Below are 27531 nucleotides of genomic sequence, written 5' to 3'. Positions count from 1 at the left end.
AGTGTTCTCCCAATTAATATCTAAATCATAAATAAAACTACCTTTCTCTAAAATTAATAAAATAAATTTACAGTATTGCAAGGACTAGTACACTTGATAAAATTATTATAAACATTTTCACTAACTTATCTGAAATGCAAATTGGAAATACAGTTTGACTCACACTTTAGGAATGTGTTTTACCTTTGCCATGCTATCAGAAAGATGTGGACTTTAAAAAATGAGATTCATATGAAAGTGTTCATTTAAACCCTGGAAACTAGATTCTGTGACCTCTTGTTGATAGGATTTTTGCCTGATTAATGAAAGAAAACAGACTGAAATATTTTGCTCATATTAATATCAGCACAAGAGGTACATTCATTCCATCCTCTGTTTTCAGTGGATGCACAGACAAACCTTTGTTAGATGGTACCCATCCTCCCTTCATATGGGCTGTACAAATCATGTCTTTCTCATGAGAAAAAAATTCTTCTGTGCTCCTTCAAAAAGAAAAGTCTAATACATTTTGGAGGACTTTCTTCCCTTTTTATGGATACTGCTGGTCAAGAAAGAAATATAATTTAGGACACAGAACAGTTTGAGTGTGTAAACTTGTGGTGTTATACAATATGTCTTAATATTGCAGGTTTAATACTAACTGTGCTGCAGTAATTTAATAATTCTGTGGGAAGACTGCTGGGTTATAGAGGATATTTGTCTTGTGATTTCTTTGTGGCAAATCAGAAATTACAGCAGTGCTCAAAGGAATAGGAATCTTAGATACTCATGACCTTCACTGAAACCCCTTTCGTCACTTGTCAGTTCTTTAAGGGGCAATTTAATTGTAGCTCTTTGGCGGTGACAAGGTAAGTGCTGGCATTTTGGCACTGTCATTCATTAACCTCATGCAATGTCAGCAGCACTGCCTCAGACATGTCACCATTTCTCCAGTGATGGCAAGCTGACTTTTAGGACATATGTTATTTCAGAGATGCCTACTAGACAAGCCTGAATGTTTCACATTCTTTTGTATGGCATCATTTGTGTATTGTTTATGTTAAATAGCTTCAAGACTAAAACCAACTTGTTTCAATGCAGGAAAATAAAATCTGCCATGTGCCATGAACAGAAAACTACCTAAATTGTTTATCTCGCTCAGAAATTTAAAATTAAACAAAAAAACAACCGCCCCAACAACAACAAGAGATTAACAAACAAACAAACAAAACCCCCAAACCCCCAAAATACCCACCAACCAAATGAAAACAAAACAAAACAAAACAAAAACAAACAAACAAACAAAACCTTGAGCATAACTCACAAGGAAAAAAAAAATCACTATAACTGAAGGTTAAATAATAATCTTACACGTGCAAATTTCTTAAAGCAGAATTAAATAAATAAAATGCCAGGTCACTAGGCACAAAATGTATATTATCAATATTGTTATTTATTTTATATTTCATATTTCTGAGTGTTTGGGAACCCAAACTACTAATACTAAATCGATTGGGGAGATTTGATGCTGAGAATTATTTGCTGATAACAACATTTGCCAGTGCCTAGAAAAACAGTATATATTTGCACCTTTCCCCTGCTACTTTATTTGGACTTCAGAGGGACTGGTGTTTCTGTACAATTCCACCACATAAATTAATAGATATTATTATGATATAATTATTATAATGCATCACACATTATTATATATTTAATTATTTCTTATGTAATATAAAATTAATAATAACAGCAATAATAAGGAGCTTAGTTTTCACTTTGTAAATTCACAGGAGGAGAATTAAATATCACAAAAAAAAAAAAAAATTGTTGTTATGCGAAATCATGGATGACTCAAGATGCAAACTCTTGAATTTAGATTTGGAACCCTAGAAATTTAAATCATTTGGGTCTATCTATTTTTTAAATTTTAAAAAAAGATCTAGATCCAAGTTGAAGCTGAATGTCAAAATATTCCTATGTTTCCATTTTTGCAAAAGCCTAGCCTAACTTGTCTAGAGCTTGAATCAGCATAACCAGCATTCAATTATGTCCAGTTTCTGAAGCCAGATGGAAAAAACTCAATACCTGGAGCTCATTGCTTTTTTTAAAAGAGTTTAAAAATATTCCTTTCTCTAGCCAAAATGAAAGAGTTTACTACTGTTGCTGAAAAACCCTCCCCAAACAGCAGATATCAAGAAGCAACCTAGTCTTAAGAAAATATGTAATTAAATTTACTAGGGATGTCTGAGGAGAAAGTTGGAAGAATTTCTACCAAAAACAACATGCAAGTTTTTACAAGTATTGATCATACAAATATGATTTTATGAAAACAAACAAACAAACAAAAATAAAAACAACACCAAAAAACCCCAAACAAAAACAAAAACACCCCAACACCTGCTGATTTATTTAAATCAGCAGTTCCCAGAGAATAAAACATTTCCATGACTTATTCCTATCAGTTCTATTACTGACTTTAATAGAAACATGTAAGTGAAGGCAAGGGCATTGCTGAGAATGCGTGAGAGTGGTGTGTAAGTGGAATGACCGAAACTTCTGGCAGATGAAGTGATAAATGAATTGAGGTACAGTGCTGAGAGCCAAAACAGACATTCCATGCACTGTTACAGTGCACCTGTTAAGAAACAGTAATCACTTCCAGACACTGCACTGGATGCAAATGTACATAGCATTATTTTGTAAATAAAACTCCGCCGATGTTAAAGGACATGTTAAATGCAGAGCAGCATCCATAGGAGAGCAGTAATGACTGTAGTGGGCCTTTTCCAGTCAGTGGTGCTAGGTATAAAGAGAAAAATTTTAAAAGCACAACACTTCCAATTAGAGAGCTGGGGTTCTATTGGGTGAAAGCAATCCCATAGTGATACATCATGCAGTTTGAGTTCTCTTTTCCAAGAGCAGCCGTGCATCACCGAGCTGCAGCTCTGCCCCACACTGAGAGTGACACTTTGCTAGGAGGGCCTGCTGCACATTCACACCAGTCACACTAATTGATCCAACAGTCTTTGCTACAGCAGTTTAGGAGAATTTAAATCCTCTCTGTATATTGCCAGGGCTGGCAATACAGATGAGTGATTTCCTTTATTCATACATGAAGATTTAGAAACACAACATTAATTGCTCTCCAGACAATTTCCAATTTGATGAACAAAAAAATTGAACCAAAGCAAAAGAAAGTGCAGGGATGATTGGATTGAAGGATTATGTTGAATCCCTGCGTGCTGGGTCCCCTTTTACCAGTTGTCCTGACACCTTTCAGGAGCTAAACTACTTCTCACATATTTAGCACAGAATTACATAATTATAAGATTTTCTACTTATAAATGAAAGACAATTCTTTCACTGCAAAAATAACTAAAACCTAATTCTCAGCAGGAGTAAGATACAAATATAAGAAATTAATAGGCAAAGCTGAACCTAAACTACCTTGTTGCTCTTTCTTCCAAGTAAAATGTCACATTCTGCTCTACCTGACACTTATATTGGTGCCCACTTCCATACTTTCCCACTTCAGGGGCTTCTCAGATGATCCGTCCTCAGCTAACAAAGCACCAGATGGCTTTTGTCAAATCCTTTCCTCCTGTGAATGGCAAAAATGTGATACTACTGGCCCTTGAGAGCCAAGCAGGTCAATGGGAGGGCAGAACTGACCCATTATCTTTACTTTATACACATTTAGCTAAAAAGGTGAGAAAATCTGAATGAGATGGTGTTATGCCTGGGAAAGCTGGCAGGGCAGGAAAACAATGGACAGAAAGCCTTGCTCTATCGTCTCCTCTCAATCAGCCCTATAAACCTTGCTTTGCTTCTTTCCTGGGAAGATCTTGAGTAATTTAGCAAATATTAATTAGTTATCCAGGCATGCCTTCAAGAAAATAGAAATGTGTACTAACTCTAGGACAAGCAGAAGCACAAAACAGTTGAGAATTTTGTACCCTTCATTTCACCAGAATTACGTGCTTGACTAGTCAGAAGAAGTGGTGGAGTTTCTTTCAGTGCGTGACTGTTCATATTTAGTTTCCCTAAAGATACGAGTCTCTGCTCATTTGACCTGCTACAGCACATTTCTGAGGAGGAGCTGACAGATGTGACACAAGACCTGCATGAGTCCCATGTGCCCTGGAGCAGCCCATGTGATCTCAAAATGTACCAGACACTTTAGCATAGAGTAACCCAGATCTCTAAACTAATCTGACATGGTTTTCTATGTGAGCTACCAGCAGCTGTAGACAAGGAATATCATCAATATAGTCCATGGACAGGAAAGGGGAATTCAACCCACCCTATAGAACTGGTTCACCTGAATTGCTCTCTAAGCTTCAGTGACTGCAGTGATCAGATCTTTATGGATTCTTGGAGAGCTCTGAAAACATTCTAAACTATTCTTAGGTTTCTCATAAATAATCTCCAGACTCCTTCGCTTGAAAAAGCCTATCACTTCATCCTATAATGTCAGTCCTCATTTTTCACCTACTGTGAATAAACTGATTTTTTGGAGATATCAAAAATATATAAAATATATCAAAAGATAGTGTTTTCTTTTTACAGGAAGTAACAAAACACATTACTTCTGGTTTTAGTTATGAATGTACTTCACAGTAGAACCAGCCAGTTATTGTCATTGCTGTATTTGAGGTCTCAAAGAACAGGATAATATTTAGGTTACTGACATCTAATTTTGTTAAGACTCTCTTGAACTGGCCTAGGAGAATCAGTAATTCCAAACTTTTGCTGAAAAAGTTGAGAGCAAAAGATACCCAAAGGCTGGAAAAAAGGAACAATCACAGATATGATTGTGAGAGACTCAAAGAGCAGGTCAGAAAGCTTTAAATGGGAGACAGGAAGCCTAATGTATATTTTCATAGCAAAATAATCTCTTGTAATTGCAGGACCAGCCAAAATCAAAGTACAGTAATCTACAACAAAGGGAGGGAGTGAAAGTCATGATTCAATGTCAAAAGAAAAACATTTATAGGAAAGAGGAGTCAGGGAACCATGAAAGGATGCTGTCTTTGGCCAAAACTCCTGGAGTGCTGAGAGGAAACTGCAATAAAGAAATGTCTGTAAGTGCGCTGATTGTTTTCTACAGATCTGTGCACTTCTCATGCTAAAAAAGAACAAAGATGTCTAGAAAGATATCCATTTGTCTGCATGTTTTCTTAGCCCAGTTTGGAATTAAGCAATAAAATGGGGTATCTAGACATCTGTTTGTGCGAGTGTGCCTTGTTCTCTGCCTCCAAAGCCAGATGGAATGGCCCAGCTCACTTTGTGCAATTAAACCAGTCTCAGATCCAAAGCAGAATGGTTACTGCCCTGCTCTTTTCCCAGGCAGCCCGATGTGGCTGTGACCAGAGATGTGGTGTTGAGCCCAACCCTGCTTCACTCACACCACCCACACACCACAGATGGAGTGTCCTGGGGAGCTGCTTAAGTTACCAGAAAATGATAAACCATGGGTACAGGTGGGTGAAGCAAAAGATAGTTTTGGTCCAGATTTACAAAATGGGTAGAAACCCCATATTTTTTACCTCATCATATTTTAATTAATTTAATGACATTGTTGCCCTCAGGAGTTTACCTGCAGTGAGATTATCAATGCAGATTATCCAAGCCATAGGTTGACCACCAAGTTCCAAAATGTTTCTGCTTAAAGCAGAACACCACTTAAGCAAAGCTGTACTGTCTTGAGAGCTGAACTGCTCCCTGGTCCCAAAAAACTGGTCGGTTGAAACCTACCTGATTTAGCCTACTTTTACACAAAGTTCTTTGTTCCCAGAATAAAGTGAGCAGTGAAACAAAGTATCATTGCTGACCACACTAAAATAAGAAAAGGTTCTACTGGTGGGGTGGCTACAGGGGTGGCTTCTCTGAAGAGCTGGCAGAAGCTTGCAGAGGCAGCAGAGTTTACCTGGCAATGTTTACCTAGCTGGGGCTGAGCTGGTGCTTGTACATCCAGTCAGACTAATGCTGACTGATTTTTTTTCAGCTGCTTTCTCAAGAAAGCCTAAAACCAAACCAAATATTTATTATTTTCTGTGATGAATATTGATTCAGGTGTTGATTACACATGGCTTTATATCAGTTGAAGATCTAAAGTAACATGGGTACCTTTGCAGGCAAAATCTGGATCCCAGAGGCAGTGAAACACTCCTCTATTCCAACAGGAAGATAAAATCATTCTGCTGCTAATTTCTTAGCACAACACATCAGATGTTTCTGTAATCAGAGTTCAGTGGCCTTGAACTGTTCTCTGTAATTCTTCAACACAAAGAGTGCAGTACTTAACATTTTTTTTCACACTAGTTTATATGATGTCTTTTTAATTAATGTGTGAGCATCTTTACCTGTCCACAAAGCCACAGAGCACTTAATTCCACAAAAGCAACAGGAACCACAGGTTCCAGCCTTCATTTTATTACTGTTTATCTCTGTGCCAGATGTAGGTGAAGATTGCATGGGTAATCCTGCCATTGCTTAATTGGCTGGCAGTTTTTTCTGAAGTTCATTGAGGAGAATGTCATTTCTGGAGAGAGATGCAGGAGATGTTCTGATAAAATGCTGTGTAGAGGTACAAACACCAGCAAGAGGGAGAAGGCAGTGGGGAAATTGGTAAAAGGAAATTAAGTTTTGTAATATCACCCGAAGATAGAACTTAGGAGTTCAAACCAACGACTCTTCACTACAGTGAAACAAACCCAGGGTGTTTACCAACCTAGAAATAATTCAGCTATCCAAGTGGTCTTTTATAACATGAACCTTGTAAGCAAATGAAGAAGCAGAGGCCAGAGTAGATTTAAACACTTTCATGAAATTTCTAACACTGCAGTAAAAATAGATAGTTCTTCTTTTTTTTTTTCTCCTGTTTTTGATTTATGTCCTTCTTTTTTATTCATTGTGTTCGAATACACTGGAGCTTGATAATTTTCAAGTAAAGACAAATGAATTATTATTTGCTGCCCCTTTATAAGTTCCACATGCACATGGAATAATAAGTTTATAAACCAAAGCCAATAAATATTTTAAAAATAGTCTGTCATCCTGTAGTATTCCTGATAACATTTTGATTCCAACTCAATTCATCCTGATCTCTCTCATTATTCACTGTTGAACTGTTTAATGACAGACTTGTAGACCAACTGGCATGAAGAGTGCAGGAAAAGTATTATTTTTCTGCAATATAAAGTTGGGTGTCTCACTTCCATTATTCTCTTTCACACCCTCTTTTGTAAAGTAAGATTTTTTTAAGGAAACAGAGAATCTCAGTTCCATTGAGATAAATAGTGAAATTATAAATAAATTTGCCAGAGGCAATGCTTCTTACTTACTGCCTTTTCTATCAAACTTTCTAAATTACCGTTTTGCTAAACAAGATGACTACCTTCAGCAGGAACAGTTTTCTCAAGTCCCCCAGTGAAGGCAGTGTTCCTTTATAGTGTATATATGCATACTTGGAAGCTTCCCACCAAAGTTAGATAAAATCTGCTCCTGATTAAATAAATAAATAACATCTGCTGAAATCTTAGAACAAGCATGACAAACTGAAAACTGAAACACTTGCACATATTTGATGATTTGCACCAGGCACAAGCATTACTCTATCAGTATTTCTGAAAATAAGGGTCAAATTCAGCCAAGTGAGGATCACAACCAGAAGTGGGAATTATCAGCAGAAGCTCAGAAACTGCTGCTATGTATGTTAAGCCTGGCTTGTATTTTTAAGATATTATATATTTTTAGTTTTACATGCTGACCAGTGTAGATTTCTTTCTTCAGACTCCGTCTTCTTGCTTTTTTTCTCCAGTTCTTTAGTTCTAATCTTTTTACTCACAGGCAACACTTTTCTTAACATATTTGGAATGCAACCTAACCTCTTTGATTCATCCAGTTCTCTCCTCCCCCAATAACTGAAAGGTAATACCTAGACAAAAGCCTCCCCTTATGCCCTCCATCCAACACTAATTATCAAATTTCTCCTCTTTGTTACAATAAAAAAAATAATTACAGTAGTCTTGCCTTTCTTGAAATATGTCATTGTTCTTAAGAGGTTTTGCATATATGGGAGAGGAGATGTCTTGTTTTTCTCTTTTGTTCCCAGTACATTAGAACATACAGATGAGCAGTACTGACATATTTGTCTGGATCCATCAAGTTACAGTTACTGGTACAAGTCTTCCATTGTCTATAGGACACCAACATATGCTATAATTATTGTTCCATCACTGCCCTCAAGAGTGAACATCTGCTCCTACCCTACCATCACAGTTTTAATCTACTTGTAGCTCCTGTTTCCTTGAAGAGCAATCCAAATGAGACAGATTCTGTCTCTTATTTTTCTCTGTTTTTTTAATAGCTTCCAGGCTTTCACCAGAGTGAAGTGAATACCTCGAGCTCCCACCAGTATTCATTTAAATGAAAAACTGCATTCCCTATAGCTGTGCTTGTGCCTGTAAGCAGATGGAGTGAGGTGGGAATCCAACTTTCCCACAGGCACAAACACAATAATAGAAAATTGAATTTACTATTTAAGTGGTGGGGGTGTTACAATTCTCAGAGACCAGCCACAGCCTCTCTTCAAACTGCATTGAGTGGGGAGCCACAGGGTTTGCATCAATACTAAGTGTCCTTCCACTGGTGCACAGACATCCTAGTCTTTTGCAGCCTTTCCCAGCTATGATGGAGTGGCTCCGTTTGCCCATTCCATCCCAACTCACCTCTGTGGTTTACACACTTAAAAAAATATTTTGTCTTTACCTTTTGGACAGGATAAATTTGAAAAGAAACTAAGGCAGGAGAAAAAAAAAAAAAAAAGTATTCCCATAGCATATCTCAATTCAATGCCTAAGAGTACTCACAGGCACATAAAATTATGCTTTTGCATTGGTTTATGGTTGGGCTCAATGATCATAAACATCTTTTTCAACCTTAATGATTCCATGTTTCTATTGCCAATAATCTTCTGTGGTGACGATGCATAGCCAAACTTGCACACCTCTCTTGGCAGAGCTAAGGAGTCAGTGTCCTTCCAGCACCTATCCTCACCCGATGAACATGGGAAACACTGCACTCATGACACAGAAATCCCAAAATGTTTAATAGAATGAGTTGCAACTTCAAGTAATGTAAAACTGACTGGACTCAGAGACAAAATATTAGATGTGAAAACTGTATCACCATCAAACCCTTAAATCTGAAGAAAGTATTCTATTTATTTGAAGAAACCATAACTTGGATGAAAACACTTTGGCATACTGTGGTGTATGAAATTCACGTCTGACTCCCCCTTTCTGCTTTCTTCTCTGACTGTCCAGAACTTAAACTTAGACCAGAGTGGTATCAAATGGCATTTTCTCTTTTGTTATTGTTCACTAGCCTCTTCTCTACTGCTTTGGAAGATGGATTTGGAAGCAGTCTTGAAAAGAACTCAGTCTCCTGTGCAACTGTCTGCATTTTAACTTAAAATTGTTTTCTCATAATGAACCTTATACACCACCAATGAAACAAAGCACCAGTGACAATTTCAATACCATATATTAATCTTCTTAATTACTTGGGAGTGGCAGCTGTCAAGCTGTCTGCTTGGGAGGACTTTTCAATGTTACACTGCAAATTATCATCCTTTTTGGAAATACTATTTATCTCTTGCTTTACTGTAAACTTTTCATGATATATTCAATAATGGAAGAAATAATTCCTTCTAATATTCTGTAATAAAAAGTATACTTTTTAATGCTGATGAAGACTGAATCAAAGGTACTTGCAATTTTAAACCATCAGAAATAACTCTGATATTGACTTAGTTTCTACTGCATTTAGACCTCAGTTATACCTCAAGAATCTCTTCACCACCTTAACTTAAAAAGACTTGAAAAGCTTGTTTTGAACCAAATTAAAAAGCTGACTTTAACTGCTTTTTAGGAAAAAAAGCATAAATTATTACACCTCTTCATGTCAATCTCTCAGTTTGTCCCTTGCTTCAAATCTTTTCACCAATTTCATGACACTGTGATAGGAAAGGAAAAAGTTCAAGGGTATTAAACTCCTACTTAGTTACTAAAAGTAGATACTGTACCATAGAGGAAAGAGAGGAGGACAAATTAGAGTGATCACTGAAGAAGAGGTGAGGTCCAAGACAAAAGCAGCTACATGGAAAAGAGTTAGGTGCAAAATGCCAAAAATTCTGCTGCTTGTGGAAGAAAAACCCCAGGGTGCATTTTAGAGGATTTTGACACAGTAGATTTTATCATGCGCCTGATATGCCTAGCACTGAATAGAGGCACTGAGAAATTAGGAGGATGGTGGAGTGGCACAAGACTGGTCCTGGGGGCAATCTCAGGAAGGTATCTGCCTCAGCCTTCCCGTGCTCTCCATCAGAGAAAATTATGACACTTGAAGGCTGTGCCTGCCTTGCACACATCCACTCTTGTCATGTGTCCCCACCAAATGTTCATCAAAACTTGCCTGAAATGGGGGTCCTCATGCTGTTGTAGTGCATTATTTGGGTTTATATTGTATTTCATTTTTATATTGGGTTTTGTAATGGTTTCTTCTGTACCACCATGTATCACGAGGTTTGTACCTGCTCCTTCTCCCCACCCATCCTCCCACACTGGAATCTAATCCAACTCTGTTCCACTCCCACCTTATCCCTGGTTGGGTAGTGTCTTGTCCCTGCCTCTAGCCCCTTCTCCCTGGGTAAAAGCCACGGGACGACGTGGAAATTGCTCTCTAGTTCTTGGGACCGGGATGGGGATGGGGACTGGACTGAGCTCCGGACTCTGCAGGGGCAGGACCACAGGCTGAATAAAGCTGTGATTCCCCCCAGACCAAGGGCAGACTCTTTCTTTTTGCCATCGACAGACGCCTGCTCTCTCTAAAGGAAAAGGTTTGCATCCTCTGCGATCTTTTAAGGCCCTGAAGAGAAAAATCCTTCTGGCTGTAGTTTCTCTCTCAAACTAGCCAAGGCAAAACCAGAGCAGGGGCTCCAGGGGAGAGAGAGCCACGTCATCATGCCGTGTATTTGTCACCTGCAAATGGTTGTTGACTGGACAAGTACTTGTCAAACCAAGTTTCAATATTCAGCCCTGGTCACACTGAGCTAACACGGCTGTGATACATGCTATCATGGGTTGGCACAGTTTTATTTTCTAGTTACAGAGAAATGTGAATGTGTTTCCCTGCCATGACTTTAGAGTTATGAGGGAGAGGACAGGGACCTATCAGAAGGTCTGCCAAGATATTGGCAGCTAACCTAACCAATAAAGATGCCAATGCAACTTGGGAAAGGACATTTAAACTCTTCATCTTCAGCAAGTCGCTCTCTTGCTTCCCGGTCAACCATGAGGTAACATCGTGTGCAGCCGGGGGGCCCGGATCAGGCCCTGCTGCCCTCTGGGCGGCTGGGCTGGGCCCAGCTGAGCCTCCGGGAGCTGCTGCCCGCATGGGAGCAGCCTGGGCCCGCTGAGCCCCTCTTCCCCCGGCTGCCAGCGGGGGAGAGGGGAGGCTGCAGCTCGGCAGTGCTGGCCACATGCTTAGGGCCGCAGCAGACGGGGCCAAGCCATGGCCCAGTTTAATCACTGCTGGCAGCTGAGAAAGAAAGCATGCAGGTTCCTAACAACTCTGAGCCAAGCTGCCCTGGATAAGACTGAGGAGTGGAAAAGAAGACCTGCACCGGCTTCCTCTGTTGGCGCAGCATTTCATCTTTACAGCCCTGCAGCCTGGAGCAGAGCACATGGCCCCTACAGGCCTGGGTGGATTTAACCCTTTCCTAGCAACATGGAGCTCCTAAAGCACAACCCTTCTTTGAGAGAGAAAAGAAAGAAAACAGAGGGTATGTAGAACAGACATGCATGAAGTCAGTGGATTAGACGGGAATGAACTGATAATATTGGAATAGGATTGAAGAAGTAGGCATTTTTAACCGGACTTTTCTGGGGTAAACTATGGAGAAATAGACTGTTCTTTGCAGCATCTTAGTGTTGTTGGGGAGAATGCTAATTCTGATTAAAATTGAGGACTGATGTAATTGAGATTTAATTAAGGACTCTAAAGCCCCCACTCCTGGGTCAAAAGGAGGTCTAGCCTTTGAGTCAAAGATGATTTTAGACTAGAAGAAGTATTTGTAAACAGTACCCTAGACACACTGAGAGGCCTTGCTGATAGAACATCACAGTGCAAAAACTCCATGCAGTTGCAGACGTGTGACATTGGGAGCCACTGGACTTATTTCCTCTTATGGGAAACATCTCCATAAAACTCCAGAGAGACTCTTCTCCTAAAGTTATGAATGATTATGTTTAAATAGTGAAACTGACTGAAAATCACAAGTTGTCTTTCTATGTTGCTTAAGAAGAAAGTTAATAGTTTGTAGGGGGAGGGAAGAGTGTTTTAAAGTTTCATTCTGTTTTAGTTTGTTTTCTTTTGCTCAACATTTTTTTCCATTCTTTTAGTGTGTGTTAATAAAACTATTTTGTTCATTTTTAAGCTTGAGCCTACTTTGCTTTTCTCCTAATCTCTCCCTCCCACAAAAAAAAAAAAAAAAAAAAAAAAAAAAAAAAAAAAAAAAAAAAAAAAAAAAAAAAAAGACACTACATTAGTTGGTGTTTCTGCCCAGTTAGATTAAATTGAAACCATTACACATACACAGAACAAGACATTACTTTAAGTCACATCCAGGCAGGCAGAGGTGTGGTGGGGCACAACTTGGTATAACATGGCACCATCATCCATTCCTATTAAGAACCTGAATATTGTAGAAGTAGCAGGTAGAAATTAACATACTTTTGAAGAAAAAAGTTTTGCAAATCCTAAAGAACATTTATGGAACACAAATAGTTAGAATACAGGTTGGTGACTGGTAAATTTACAAGTTCTTAAATTACAGTACAAATTCACTGCTTAAATAAAGAAGATTGCTTTTCAAGTAGCTCCTGTGTTACCTCTGTATTTGTCCTCTCATTACACCATTGCTACATTGATTTTCAAACTATATTGAATTTATCTTTCCTTAAAAGAGACCCCAAATCCAAAGCAAAGAATAATTTTCAGCATATATAGATGGCTAGACTAGCCTTAGCTAACAGAAAAGAGGTAAAAGATGTAAAGGATTTGCTGGTAAAAGAAAAGCTGATGGATTACTCTTCTTCCCCTAGGAGTCGAGAAAGTTCAGAGTAGGTCAAAAATGTCTCAGTAATTCCTTGCAGAATCTTCATATTTCCTAATCCTCAGATCCCTCTTGCTCTCAGAGAAAACTATATGCTTATCATCCTAAAACAAATAAGTAATAAAATAGGAAAATAATGCTGGAAACTCTTACGTTTATGGCTTTACACCAGTTGCATACTAGTTTAACCAGAACATTAATTGTCCAGTGGAGCAGAAATAATGTAAATTGTTCAGGAAATCTGTTGGAAAGATAGTGATTGCATGCACTTTTAATATATTAAAAGTTTTCATTTAAAACCAGAAGGGAATATAAATATATATACATATATAAATCAAATAAGGCAACTTTCTGCATCCTCTGAAAATACTCTAATTTTATCCAGATTAAAACATTGTATTCTGATGGGCTAGTTTCTTGGTGTGTTTTTACTTAGTTGGTTATTTATCCATTGCCTAAAACGAAATTACTTTCAAATATCAGAACAAGGTGTTTATCAGAGTCTTAAAAAAAGTTAAAGGAGGACAGCTGAAGCCATTTCAACAATCTGGCGATAACTTTTTGCATAAACAAATTGGATTGCTCTTTGAAGACACATAAATTATAAACTGCTGAAGATTTGCATGCTGAAGTTATTCTTGCAATCAGGGAACTCTCTTAATGAGTCCTATGTAAAATGAGTCTTTTACAGTCTAGATACCTGTTATGACTACCTTTAAAAAATATACTGTAAAAGCAAAACATATATATCTCAAAAGATTATGTTGTTGGAAGTGAACAGAAAAGATCTGCTAAATTCTTCCAGCTAAGACCATTTGAACTTCGCTTACATTGTGAGTTGTCCATGAGTACTCTGAGAACTGCTTTGCAGCCTTGATGTTTGCTCTCAAAAATTCATTCGACTTTCAAGTTACTTCCATTAAACTTATGTGGTCTTGGGGAAAACTTCCTGCTTGTGCAAGTACCATGGTACAGTGCTCTTTTGCTATTCAAGGGTTAAAACTTCATTTTCCTATGAAAAACAAAGGATGAACTAAAGAGAAGTATGACAAATACTTAAAATTAGAGAAAAATACAACAGTGGACAAATTAGAGACAAATACAGTCAATGGACAAATATTAAGATGGGAATAATTCTAGGGCTGAGAACCTGAGTTTTATATACAGACACAGACAAACATGCAAACACATGTGTACACACCTTTCATTGGAGATACAAAATCTTTGCAGGAGGCCTTTCTGGATCCTCTGCAACACATGGGTTCAAGAAATGGGTTCATTTTGATGGTAGCACTATGGTACTGTATATGTATATGAAGATAGTTACCAGGCAAGCCATTAAATTTTTTTATTTTTTCCTGGATTTTCTACATAGGAAAATTCACTTTATGTAGGATAGGATCATTCACTTTATTTGTTCCAGAAACCACTCAAACTGGCTAGACTGTACAAGCAATATATAAACAAGCATTCCCTTACCTTAAAACTTGTCATAAAGTGTTTGTCCTGAAAGATGAATATTCTCACTGCTCAGAGATCACCATGCATGCTAATAAGATGTAAAATAGCAAACACAAACTGCAAAAATTCTCAGGCTCATGAAAAGTGCTTAAAACGTTCTCACAGATCACTGAATTTTCCTGCACTTCAATTGAAATCTAAAACCTACTTCCTGGTTTCCTGCCCTTTTTCCTATGTGCCCTGCTCTTTTATCTCCAGAGCTTTTCCCTTTTCTATGTTCTTCCTTCACTACAGAGGAGTAGCTTCCCTCATACATTCCCTTTTACAATGCCAAGGCTTGGCTTACACTGGATAAGGATGAAGAGCATGATTAACCCTGTACTTCATATAAGGCTTCAGCTAACTTGTGCCTATTATCTGACTGAGCAAGAATATCCTCTTAGCTCCAGCAGAAAACTGGAGTGAAAGCTTAGAACATGTTTCCATGTTTGCTTTCATTTTTTCCAGGATGTTTATGAAATGGAGGTATGATTTGAAATGTTCTCTTGCAAACCAAGGAACTTTGTAGTTGCAAAAGTCACGACAGATTGAAAGAAACCTGAAAATAATGACAAGCTGATTGCCTTTATGGTTTACAGACCTTTCATGAAGGAAAAGTATCACTTGTGTTGAGAGCAATAATCCATCTATGAAATAGAACTGTTTTGAAGGAAAAATGCAGCTAGAATATCTTGTGAGTTTCTCTGGCCCAGTTAATAATTTAAGGACACTGGGATCCTGGGTTTTTAGAGAGGGGAGAGAAGATCTGTTTACTCTGTACCAGAGTGGTCTGCCTTCCCTTATTCCTTAAAAAAACGGTGTATAGCCTCTGTGGTCCTTCCTGAAAGTCAGCCTGTTTGACCTCTCTGTCTGATAACCAAGTGTCTGATAATCAGTTCTAAGCCAATGGATGAGCGTCTCAACCACTGGAGCTGGGTTCACGAGCTGGTGAGCTCCAGCCCAAACAAGAGAATGTCATGGATGTAACATACCAATATTTGTGTGACTAGGAAACATCTCCTAGTACAAGTGGCTTAGCAAAATGGGACACCTCTGTCTGAAAACAGAGGACTATGATTCCATGCTTATTTGAACTAAGTGTTCATTTTAAAATGTGCTATAAACCTTTGAACACAGAAATATTGTCGCTCAGTAGCACTTACAGCAGAGAACTTCATGTTGCAGTTATGTCAATGGCTTGGTGCTCTGCAAAACACACTCCTAAAATGTACAATTAACCAGAAATGCCAAGAATACTCCTTGCTTTAGGAGAAGAGTAATGTGGTAGATACACGGATCCACCCTGGAACCAACCAGGAAAATAAGCACCCAAACAGTGATCTCAAAGACAATTGAAAAACCCAGCAAAACATGCAAAAAAAGAATAAGTACATTAAGAATCCATATTTATTTCAAAGCTCTTTTAAGTTTTCCCCCACCATTTCCTTATTTTATAATTTTTCATTACACAGATATAAATAACAAGAATTGTAAAGTTGTGTGAAAATTGTTGGAGAAAAATCTTACCCATACTAATAAACTGCTGTACACACTGCACCACACTGAATGACAGAATTTCTCCTTACATCCACAAGTTATTGAGAATAGTCTTCCATCAAATAATACAAACAGTTTTACACTATTTTGTTTATAATTTAGAAAATCATCATTTTAGAGGGGTCCCCAGCACAGGAAGCACATGGATCTGTTGGAGTCCACCATGATAATTAGTGAGCTGGAGCACTGCTCCTATGAGGAAAAGCTGAGACATTTTGGATTGTTCAGCCTAGAAAAGAGAAGGCTCTGAGGTGATCTAGTTGTGGAATTCCAGTACCTGATGGGAGCCTGTAAGAAAGATGGAAAGAAAACACTCATAAGGTCATGTAGTGACAAGGAGGAATGCCTTCAAACAGTAGCCATTAAGCCTATTTCAAACAATAAGTTTAGATTAGACATTAGGAAGAAATTTTTTACTGTCAGAGTGGTGAGGCACTGGAACAGGTTACCCAGAGAAGTTCTGGACACTGCATCCCTGGGAGTGTCCAAAGGCAAGGTTGGATAGGGTTCTAAGCAACCTGATATACTGAAAGGTCTACCTGCCTATGGCAGAGGGATTGGAACTGGATGATCTCTAAGGTCCTTTCCAGCCTGGTCCTTTCCAACCTGGTCCTTTCCAATGATTCTGGCAATAATAGATTCATAGATACCTTTTATTACAGTATAGTCATGTGACAATACTATTACAGTTTTAGTAACAGGAAACAAATAATGCTGTAATATAAGCTCCTACATGAATATGGCTTAACTGCTAGACATCACAGGTTCATAAGACCTACATGAGAATGTGATGACAATCAACAAGCCACTTCTGTTAATTACCAGTGCAGTAAGCTCTTGGTACTGTCTCTCAGGTATCTTGCAGGATAAAATGTCCTTCACACAGCTGGATAAACACATCATGTGACAGACGAACAACTGGCTCATGAGTTGGGCACAAAGGGTTACAGTGAATGGGGTGACACCACGCTGGTGACCCATCACTAATGGGGTTCTGCAGGGCTCCGTCCTTGACCCTGTGCTCCTCAACATCTTCATAAATGACTGGGATGGAGGACCGGAAGGGTACCAAAGGGTACCAAAGGGTACCAAAACTGAAAGCCATGCTCTGTTTTATCATATAGTGCTTTACAGTTTATTCTTTCAGGCACTAAACATAATGCATGATGAACAGATGTCATTTAAAGAAATCTGAAAATTATTTTTTCTCTTTATGTTACATAAATTATTTTTCTCCTATAATGGAGACAGAGTACTTCAGTTTGATCCTTGTAAATCTAGATGAACTTCAATTTTATTTTACTCCCAGTTCCAAAAATACATGGGCAAATCTGCAATAATTTTGGGTCAATGATCTATCCTGGTTATTTAAAACTATACAAATGAGAAATCAAGAACAATGATATTGCGCATGACTATCAATAGAATTGTTTAATCAGAACCTGTGCCCTTATGTTTCCAATTTTCTTCAATTTTTATTTCATAAAATTTTATAGGCTGGCTTTTCAGATGGCATAAATGTGCATTGATTTCCGTCTGGCATAGTTTATAGCAGATCCTGCTGTGTGTTCACAGTACTCTCGTTCTCTCCTATGGAACTATCATGTCAAGCATGTGGAGTATCCATTTTCTTGAAATGGAATATGATTTACAACTAAAATTTATAGATAACAGATTTGAGGATAACATATACTATGCAACAGAATACCGGGGGAGGGAGGGGGGGGCTGAATCCTGTCATTTGCTTGATATAAACAGTGCTTAACTCTTGCTTTAGACTCTGAGCAGTGGTTTATAGTATGCAGAGGAGTGTGGGGTAGAAATCCCCGAATTAACTCCAGCACAGCACTCAGCAGGTGTGTGGTAGATAATGAAGGCAACAATTCTGCAAAAAGCTGCACACCATGCTCCATACCAGGGCATGCTATCACCCAGATATGTTCTAAACTTTCCACAAGTGGCCAAACTTTTCACAAGACTATTTTATCATGTACATCAAGTCTAAACCTCCTTGTTTTCTCTGTTTTGTCTTTTTGCCTCTGAAATCCTCTAGGATTATCAAGTCCAGTTGATGACTTGGAATGCCTACCTCAAACAGAGGCTAGACAAGATTAAGAGAATAAAAGTGAGTATTTATTAAAGGACTTCAATAGGTACACCTTGGGCAGTCAGAAGCCTCTGAGCAGCCACACCCAAGATGGACAATGGTAACAAGTTTTTCACACAATTATAAGTTTGGTCCATTTTCATATTCGGGGTTAATCCTTCAATTACAGCTTCAGGTAATGAAGTCATATACCCCCAATCTGCTCCTCCCCAACTCATTTTTGTTTATACTTTCAAGAGCTAAGACAGTAAGGTGCCCTTGAGCTTCAGGCCTAGAAATGAATTGTTTTGTTTGATCAAAATGTGAAGACAGTAGCTAACACTCTACATGGAATTTTAGAGTTATATACTGAAGCAGTAGAGGATTTGAAAAATATAAAAGCTAAAATCCTAATGCATCCCAACCATTAACCCAGCACTGCCAAGTCAACCACTGAATCCTGCCCATAAGTCCCACATATACATAGATTTTAAATACACCCCAGGGATGCTGGGTCAATCACTTTCCTGAGCAGCCTGTTTCAATGTTTGACAACCTTTTCAATGAACAAATTTTTCATAATATCTAACCTAAACATCCCTTGGCGCAACTTGAGGCCATTTCTTCTCATCTTATTCTTTGTTATTTCAGAGGAGACCGACCCACACCTGGCTACAGCCTTCTTCCAGGTAGTTATAGAGAGTGATAAGGTCTCTCCTGAGCCTCCTCTTCCCCAGGCTAAACAACCCCAGTCCCCTCAGCCAAGCCTCACCACATTTGTGCTACAGACTCTTCAACACCTTCACTGCCCTTCTTTGAATGTGCTCCAGCACCTCAATAATGCAAGTTGTTATGTACTTTCAATGTGGTAAGTGCAACAAAACCCAGCTCAAAGCGTATAAAATTCAGAATTTGAATTTTTCTGCCAGGCCTAGATCTGAATCTGACACCATTGTATTTAGTGAAGAAAAAGATGGAAGAGACCATCCACAGACTCACAGAGCTCTGGTTCTCTGCAAATGAGACATTACCCTATGTAATAGGTTTCATTGGGGACCATATGACATTCATAATTTAGAGCAGCCTTGAGGCTTTTCTAACTTGCACCAGGTCTCAATCAGTCGTGGCTGGGGTAATCTGGAAACAGCAGAAGTTGTTTTATTAACAGATCCACAGCAAAGGAGCCAACTGAAGGATGTTGCAACACTTTGGTTTCCATAGTGCAGACACTAAAGCTCTTGGGCTAGTGCCCAGTACTATATATGAGAAAAATGGGTAAACTGTTCTTCACAGACAAAATGTCTTTTAGTGTAATTCGTCTGTTACTGTGCTTCTAAATTATTAATACTTTTAATTAATGAAAATATGCTAATTAAGAAATGACTGTTAAAAAGGTATAAATAGATTTCATTGCCTAAAGTAATTAGAATAAGTAATTACTTAAACATTATGAATTAAAATTGAATAATATCTTTGATAGTAAGCTGAATAAGGAGAAAATGCTTAATATGCATGATATAAACTACTTATGCTAGAGATACTTATCCTTTTTATACTGTTTACATAAGATGTTTATGTGCTTCACAAAACCTTAACATTGATACCAGTAATTTTTAAGGACATCTTTACTTTGTTCATTTACCTTTGGCTTGATTTTGTAAGAAATAGAGCTTAATTTAAACAAGCAATTGTACACATACACCTAACTTGTCTCTTTACAACAGTATATGGACTTCTCCATGGCTGCATTTACAGGTTGTTTCCAGGCTTTACTGGGCCATAGCCAATCAGTAAATGTAGTTCTCTGCTGTTCAGAACAAATAATCTTTTCATTCCATCCAGAAATCAATGAAAAACTACAGATCTTGTTAGGATGTTTTCCTGCAGATAACCATGACCAACACGCTGTGTATGTGCCTCCTCAACAGGTACAGTTGAAGGGATTAATCCTACCTTCAGCAAGGTGTGGTGACTGCTCTGGTGCTCTGATTAATGTCTCTTGTTTCTTCTTTCCTGCCTCATCTACTTCCTAAGAAACTAATGCCACTATATAAACACAAATTCCCACACTTTCATCCTTTCCACTGGTTTAAATACTTTTGTCGTCTCTGGCACTGCCTATCCCTGATAACACCATCTGCAATGGCTATGTTTTTCAAGCTCAGAGACTTTGTCTAAGTGCCCCCACTATGGTGAGACAGAAATTTCCTGCTGTCTGGTGAGCAGATGAGAGACTTCCCATGAAAATCAAGGGAAGCAGAAATAAAATGCAGGAGAGCACTGAGTGGGAAATATGGATCATTTAGGGAAATGATTAAGTGGTGGACTTGGAAGTGCTAGACTAACAGTTGGACTCAATTTCAGAGATATTTTCCAACCTCTGTGATTGTATGATTTCTAGATCAAGTATGAAAAAAAAAGATTTTAGTAATAGCAAAATCAAAAAGATTCTGTCATTAGTTACACCATTCAGTAATAGCTCCTTTACTGATAGTTCTGTATTTTTCATAAGCCTAACGTAAATGTACTGTCAAATTACTTCTTACAGCTTTTATATTGGGAGCGTACAATCTCTAGGAGTAAAACCTGTTATATAAAAGTCAAAAAGAGGTATCACCTTAGTTGCCTGACTAGTTACCTATATTTCTTTTATAATATGGCCCATGAATGTGTTGTCAAGTATCAGAAGAGGTCTGGGTCATAAAAGAGTTGAAGAGAAACAGAAAACAGGAAGGTTTTTTCCAGGGTTTTTTAGCTGTTACTGTGCCTGTATTATCCTGCAAGAGGAAGGGCAGAATGATGGAAGCATAAAGTTTTTCCTTGATTCTCAGCAGATGGCTTGTGAAATATAATCCTATAGGGAGTACAGGGGCCCCTGAATACCCTGGATAAAGAAAAATGCATGACTGATATGTGGAACTTACTTTGTAGGAAGACATTTTTGTGAAAATAGAACTTTAATTATGTGGTTAGAATTTTACATTCTTCCGCTCCATGGATTACCAATCCATAGGTTTTGGACATCGTCAGGACTATTGCCAGTGGCCAGGGAGGAAGGACTGACTAGCAGGCTATCTGACCAAACTGCCCTGAAGTACTGCACCAGGAAGTGCTGGAGCATGAGAATTAAGGCACCTAATCAGCTGAGTCTGAGTAAATTAAATGATCCATTCAAGTCTGAGTGTCAGAGACGCTGCAGAATTATCATGCTCCATCATTGGCTTCGAGCAGACAGTCAGATCTCAGCAATTCATTGCAAACTATATATGTTTGTCTGCTGGCTCTCTATTAGAAGAATCCGTCATCACTTTTCCCGCAATTATTCATTTGAAATTATTTCCGCAGTGTTTGGTGTGAAAGACATTCATAAGTTTGCACCTGTTGATTTCTGGCAACAGTTTAATTTTGTCAAGAAATTCAATGAAGTTCTGCCAGCACTGGGATGTCAGAACAAGTGAAAAACCTGAATAGACACATCCGTCAATCACATTAGGTGTCCAAGATGAAATAAGTGAATAAATGAAAGCCATTTATCTACTGAGCAGCTGCCTTTATTACTAAATATCCTGAAAGATCTTATTACTAAAGTTAAGATTAGAGCTGTGCTGCTAGCTTTTTTTTTCCAGTTAAGAAAAATAAAAGTAAATTTAATAACAATTACTTTAAAATAAGATAACTGAAAATACTTTCTAAGAACCAGATTCTTAAAAATAATATTTTGTTTCACCTGAACTGCAATGTTTACCTTGAATGGGAGAAACTGGCATTTAAGTTAAAAAAAAAAAAAAAGAAAATGTAATTAAAAGAAAATTAAATTAAATCAATTAATAATAGCAATAAAGAGATTTCCAGCTGAAAAATCAAAATGTCATTATTTTATTACTATTATAAAAAATTATTTTCTGTTTACACTAAAGCAATTGAGGAAGACCATCGAATCTTTCTGAAGCAGTCTTGATATTGCCAAAAACACCACTGAAAAAAATGCCAGTTCAGAGTGTCACTCCGTTTATATCAGTCCTCAGAGCTTTTGACCAAGAAACATAATTTCTGTGAATGTACTTAGTTACAAATGATAGCATCTACTCAGCATAAAGATTTTGTTTAAAGTATTGATATTCTCTAGCAGTGTAAATATTTCTCATTTCCTCAAGTAAGGGTGAAATTTAGGAGGGTAGAATCAGGCAGGCCAAACTAACCAGGTGAAATTTTCAAGGCCAACAACAGCCTTACCCATGTAGCTTTTGAAGAAATACGGCCAAATGATGGATGATACTGCCTTTCAATGCTGGCTTGCCATGAACCATACAGAAAGCTGACCTTGCTCTATAGAAAGAAGGGGAAAAAAGAAATATATTTGTCATCAGTTAACTGTGAAAATGAGCAGAGAAAGTTCTTCTGAATTTTTAACGCTAAAATAATAAGAGCCAGATTTTTAGCAGGCATAAATAGTCAAATTACAAATGCTACACACAAAGTTGTTATAATAGAAGCCTAAAACTGCATGTTGGGTTGAAATAAAAATGATTGTGTAATGATAAAAGACTTTATATATATATATATATACCTACCTAGTAACCTAACATACTTTAATCCAATTACATATATTCTCTCCTTTGAATGTACTTTTTCTTTTCACCTTTTTCACACACTTATTTACATTTCAGAGGTGGCTTAAATGTTTACATGGCACCAGGAATGACAATTTTTTTGCTTACAGAAAATGTCAGGACTATTGATGATTAAGGACTGAATTCCTTCACAAAACTCAGCCAAAATCTTTTCTGTCCATAAAAAAATATTTCATGTCCACATGGCCTGGGTCATGCCATGGTGTGAGACCAGTTCTCTTGACATGCTAATGACAACCTGGGAAATTTTAAGTCCCCTCATTTGTCTGATGAATAAATGCCTGCCCTAGTCACCATGCTTTTGTTTAATTTTTTTACTGTGAGAAATCTTCAGCATCTTTTAGGGCCACCTTTAAACTTGAACTTGCCCATAAACTTGAACTGCTTTGAGAGGATAAGAAACCCATTTAAATGAAGTGTGAAGCTGCTCAGAAATGCCTTGCTGTGGTACCAACTCAGCCTGCTTTCTACCTGTATATGTGCGGATCTCTTTCATCTTAATATTTATATTGCAATTTTGTTAAAACAGAACCCTTTTCTTTCATGTTCTCTTTCTTTACTTTTTCACTGATTTCATAAATTCTTTTTTCAGTGCAGCAACTGTTGAACCATGGTAGCCATGAAAACCTCTGTGGCATTAATAGGTTTTACTAAGAAGCAGGGAAAATATTACTTAATCTTTTGAATTTAGAGTTTGCTGAAACCTGAAGCTCAGAGCTTCAAGCTGAAAAAGAAATTCATAGTTTATGGTATAAAAAACACTGGAACTCTCTGACGTCCATCATAATTTTCCAACATTTTAGGTGTAATTTACCTTGTAATACATGTAATTTCGAAAGCATGGTTGTGTGGGTCTTCCCACACAAAATATTAAATAGATTCTGGAGCCAGTAAAATGCTAATTGAGGATTGTTTCATCTAGCTATGTCTCTATTTGGATGACTTCTAAAATTATAGATATTGAAATATTAATATTAGGATTTTTATGTTTCTAAATGATAATATTTACCATAAATAAAGCAGATTAGAAAGGTATAGATGACTTCTAGTTAATTTTTACCTTGCTTTGCTAAGTTTCTATAGAATAATAAAATTAGAACCTGAGCATAATTTAGATTTGAAGGGATCTATCTAAGTCCAAGATCCTGCTCAGAACAGGCCAGCTTCAAAGTTAAATGAAGAATGTCGCCCCATTAAGTTTAAACAATCTAGAAGCACACAGACTCTGCTGCCTCCTGACACTTTTTTTGTATGTATACGGCTGGAATTTCATTCATTTCAACATGTGACCAACATGTGACCTTTTTGTTGTGCTCCTCTGTCGTTGGAGGACACGAAGACAAAATGATACACACTCTCTGACTCCAAGAGATGAAGGCTGAAGAAGAAGTTTTATTTACAAAAACCTCACTTTTATAGGTTTTGAAGAATGACCAGGGATTGGAGGACAAGGTTACCACCTCTCCATCCCACTGGCCAGACTAGAAGTCCATCAGTTGACTCTCATCAGAAAGGAATGTGGAAAACATAATGTTTACAGTACATGCTGTGAGAATTCAGCTACAGGGCTGTAAACATCTCACAAAAGCTCCCACAATATGGCAACACTCCTCAGATGAAAGTCCAGATCCAGCTAATTTGCTAATTGCTGTGGCTAAAATGTCTTCATCACTGAAGGAACGGGCACTCATCAGCATTTGAGCCCAAGAGTACCAAGGAAGCTGCTTTTTCAGACAAAGGTTTTGGCTGCCTGCTTCCTCCAGTGTTTTGAACTGCTTTTCCATTTTGCTCTTGTTCACATTTATAGCTCCGTGTTTTAAAATAAAAGCTGGCATAATTGTCATCTTTCTGGTGCATTTACGTTTCCTTCTCAAGAGACATTTCTTACTCTTTGCTCATTCAAAACCCAAGAAACCGCTGAAATAGTGTTTCATATAGTCAGCTGCAAATGTGCTGAATATTGATCATGTGCAAGCACTTTCCTGAGTTGCAGGCAATGATCTCCCCTATGAATTGTCCTATTTTCTTGAATGTGACACCTGGCACCCTGTGTAGTGGTGTGAGAGTGGTTTTATTAAGTTATTAAGTTATTTTTGTAAGATTTTAAAGTTATTTTTGTGATGGTTCAGTCCACTGTACCCCCCTGTGTTTGGTAATAGTTTTCCCCCCTTATAAGTTGGTTGTTTAACCAACGTTTTCTCTCCTCGTGGTCGCCCTGTCTGTCACTTCGAGACCCTTCCCTGGATTCTGGAAAGATCCAGGAGAGGTGTCGAGTGGTAGGCTGGTGCCTGGGGAATCCCCTCCTCCCCTCCTGTGATTTGTTAATGGTTCAGAAGTTGACACCCCTGTTACCATCCCCCGTGTTCCCTGGTTGGCTGACCATTGTCAGCCCTCCCTCGTTTATAAGTGGCCATCAGGCTTTGATCTCGGCTCTCTCTCGGCAGCAGTGGTCTGAGGCGGAGCTCCTTGCCGGACTCCCCTTAATAAACTACCTTCTACCCTGCCTAAAGAGAGACGACTCTTCTTCCGTCGCCGCCGTCACAATTCCATCAGGTCCACTCGCTGGTGTGGGAAACCAAGAACCTACCGGGAGGAGGTTACTCGCCCTGCCTGTAACCCTGACGGATCCTTGTTGTGGCAGTGCAGAACTGAACTAGACTGCATGCCTGCCAGGCATGAGAGGACACTGCTATAACCCTGCACACCTGAGTGTTGAGAAAGAAAGGGCACTGCCTGGCCTTAATTCCTCGATGCTTCAGTGTGCCATGTCTCAGCCTGCCAGACAGAGTGAATGCTGATACTACCAACATCAAAGTTGCTTCTTGTCTGAAGTAAAGAGTGAGCAGGGAAGTATTTATGTCTTGCACAGGGTTCACGTGTGCTGCACAGCTCACTATACTGCAGAAACCCCTCAGCTAGCTCTCAACAAGTGCACTAAGGGCCATTTGCCTCAGCAGGAGCTCCACGCAGATTCATTCATCTCCTGTTTAAGGGTTAAAGTAGTGAAAGCCAAGCTGCATTTAAAAGCCCGACTTAGATTTCACAGAGTACCTTAAGAGTGTTTAGGATATAAAAATGAAAGTTTTCCTTTAGCTAGGTGTTCTTTTAGTGAGGTTAAAGCCCAGTGGTTTTTAATTTCTTTATCCATTGCTTTTGGTCATCTTTTGAGGACAGCTCATCTTTGAGCTACATAAGATGAATTTACTCCTTTGTCCAAAGACATTCTCTAATTCAAGGAATCATCTTATTTTGAATATCAGTATTACCAGTATTCAAATACAACTTTTTTTTTTTTTTTTTCCCTGATTTAAAAGTCCTAGCACTGACCTGCAATTTGAACAAGTACCACAAATGGTTACCACAGCCCTCAGTCACTGGCTGTGCTGTGAGATCAGTGTTCCATAGAAATATGACCATGACTACACTAATAAGGAACAGAGCCTGTGCATTCATAGAAGCATCCACCTTGTTAGCTTAGTTCCTGGCAGACTTTTGGATGTAAACCAGTTAACACCATCACAAACAGTTCTGGACAATGATATGGTGCACACTAAGAATTGCTCCCAATAGGCAGTATGGTTGTAGTTCCCTTGTTTTGAGAATTAAGAGAGTTTAGCTGTACGAATGTGGGCTGTGCCATATCATTTGTCCTCAGGGATGGAGAACAGTCTCTGGCCCATTTTATTTACTAGGATAGGCAAAGCTTTTAGAAAAACAACAGACTTGGAAATAGTTTTTAATTTGTATTGTGGTTTCAATAAATCTCTTCTTCTCTCAACAGCACTGGTTTTTTGGTTTTTTTTTTTTACTGCAAAGCAAGTTCTTTAATAATGATTAGCAAAACTGGGATCACAAAGGGAATTTAAAAAAAGACAAACATTTTTTTATAATTTTTTTTAGAAATTGCCTCTGTGACATGTTTAAGATAATAAAAATTATTAATCTCAAGAGGAGGCACATATGGATATCTTTTTAAATACCTTAAAAAGTATCATTTAATTAAAATATAATGTAAATATAGAGGATTTACAACATAAATTGGCACATGAGCATAACATAGGAAAAATAATTATGAAACTTCCCATTTCATACCTAAATGTCTGACTTATAACTTTCATGTTGCACAAAGGGGTCAATTGGACACAATTGGTTAATCTTAAGTAAAATGATACAAAAAACCCACAAAAATAAGGGGGAAAAAAAGGAAATCCACATAAAGCAAGAAGATAGTTGTAATGTGAGGTTTGTGCACACCCAGCATGATCTATTTTACTCAGGAAGAGGCCTCAAGCATAATCCTACTACAGTTTTGCTCCAGAAAAGGCTGATGGCATGAGCAGCAAATTGTTTCCTTTCCTGTTCAACCTAGCAGAAAATTACTTCTTCTTCTTCTGTTGTCTTTGTTGAACACTGTAGGGTAGAGGGAAGTGCTGAAAGACTTACCTGAGTGCAAACTACACCCATGCCAGCAAAGAAAGGGGAGGGGAAAAACCCTGAGAAAAAATGTGGCAAGAGAAATGCTCCTTTCCTTCACCCTCCAGAGAAGGGAAATGTTGTCCATGTTGCCTCCTGGGAATAGTGATCTTGTGTCACTTCTG

This window comes from Hirundo rustica, chromosome 3 (assembly GCF_015227805.2).
Source record: "Hirundo rustica isolate bHirRus1 chromosome 3, bHirRus1.pri.v3, whole genome shotgun sequence".
Lineage (NCBI taxonomy): Eukaryota > Metazoa > Chordata > Aves > Passeriformes > Hirundinidae > Hirundo > Hirundo rustica.
This window is presented reverse-complemented; position numbering follows the sequence as displayed.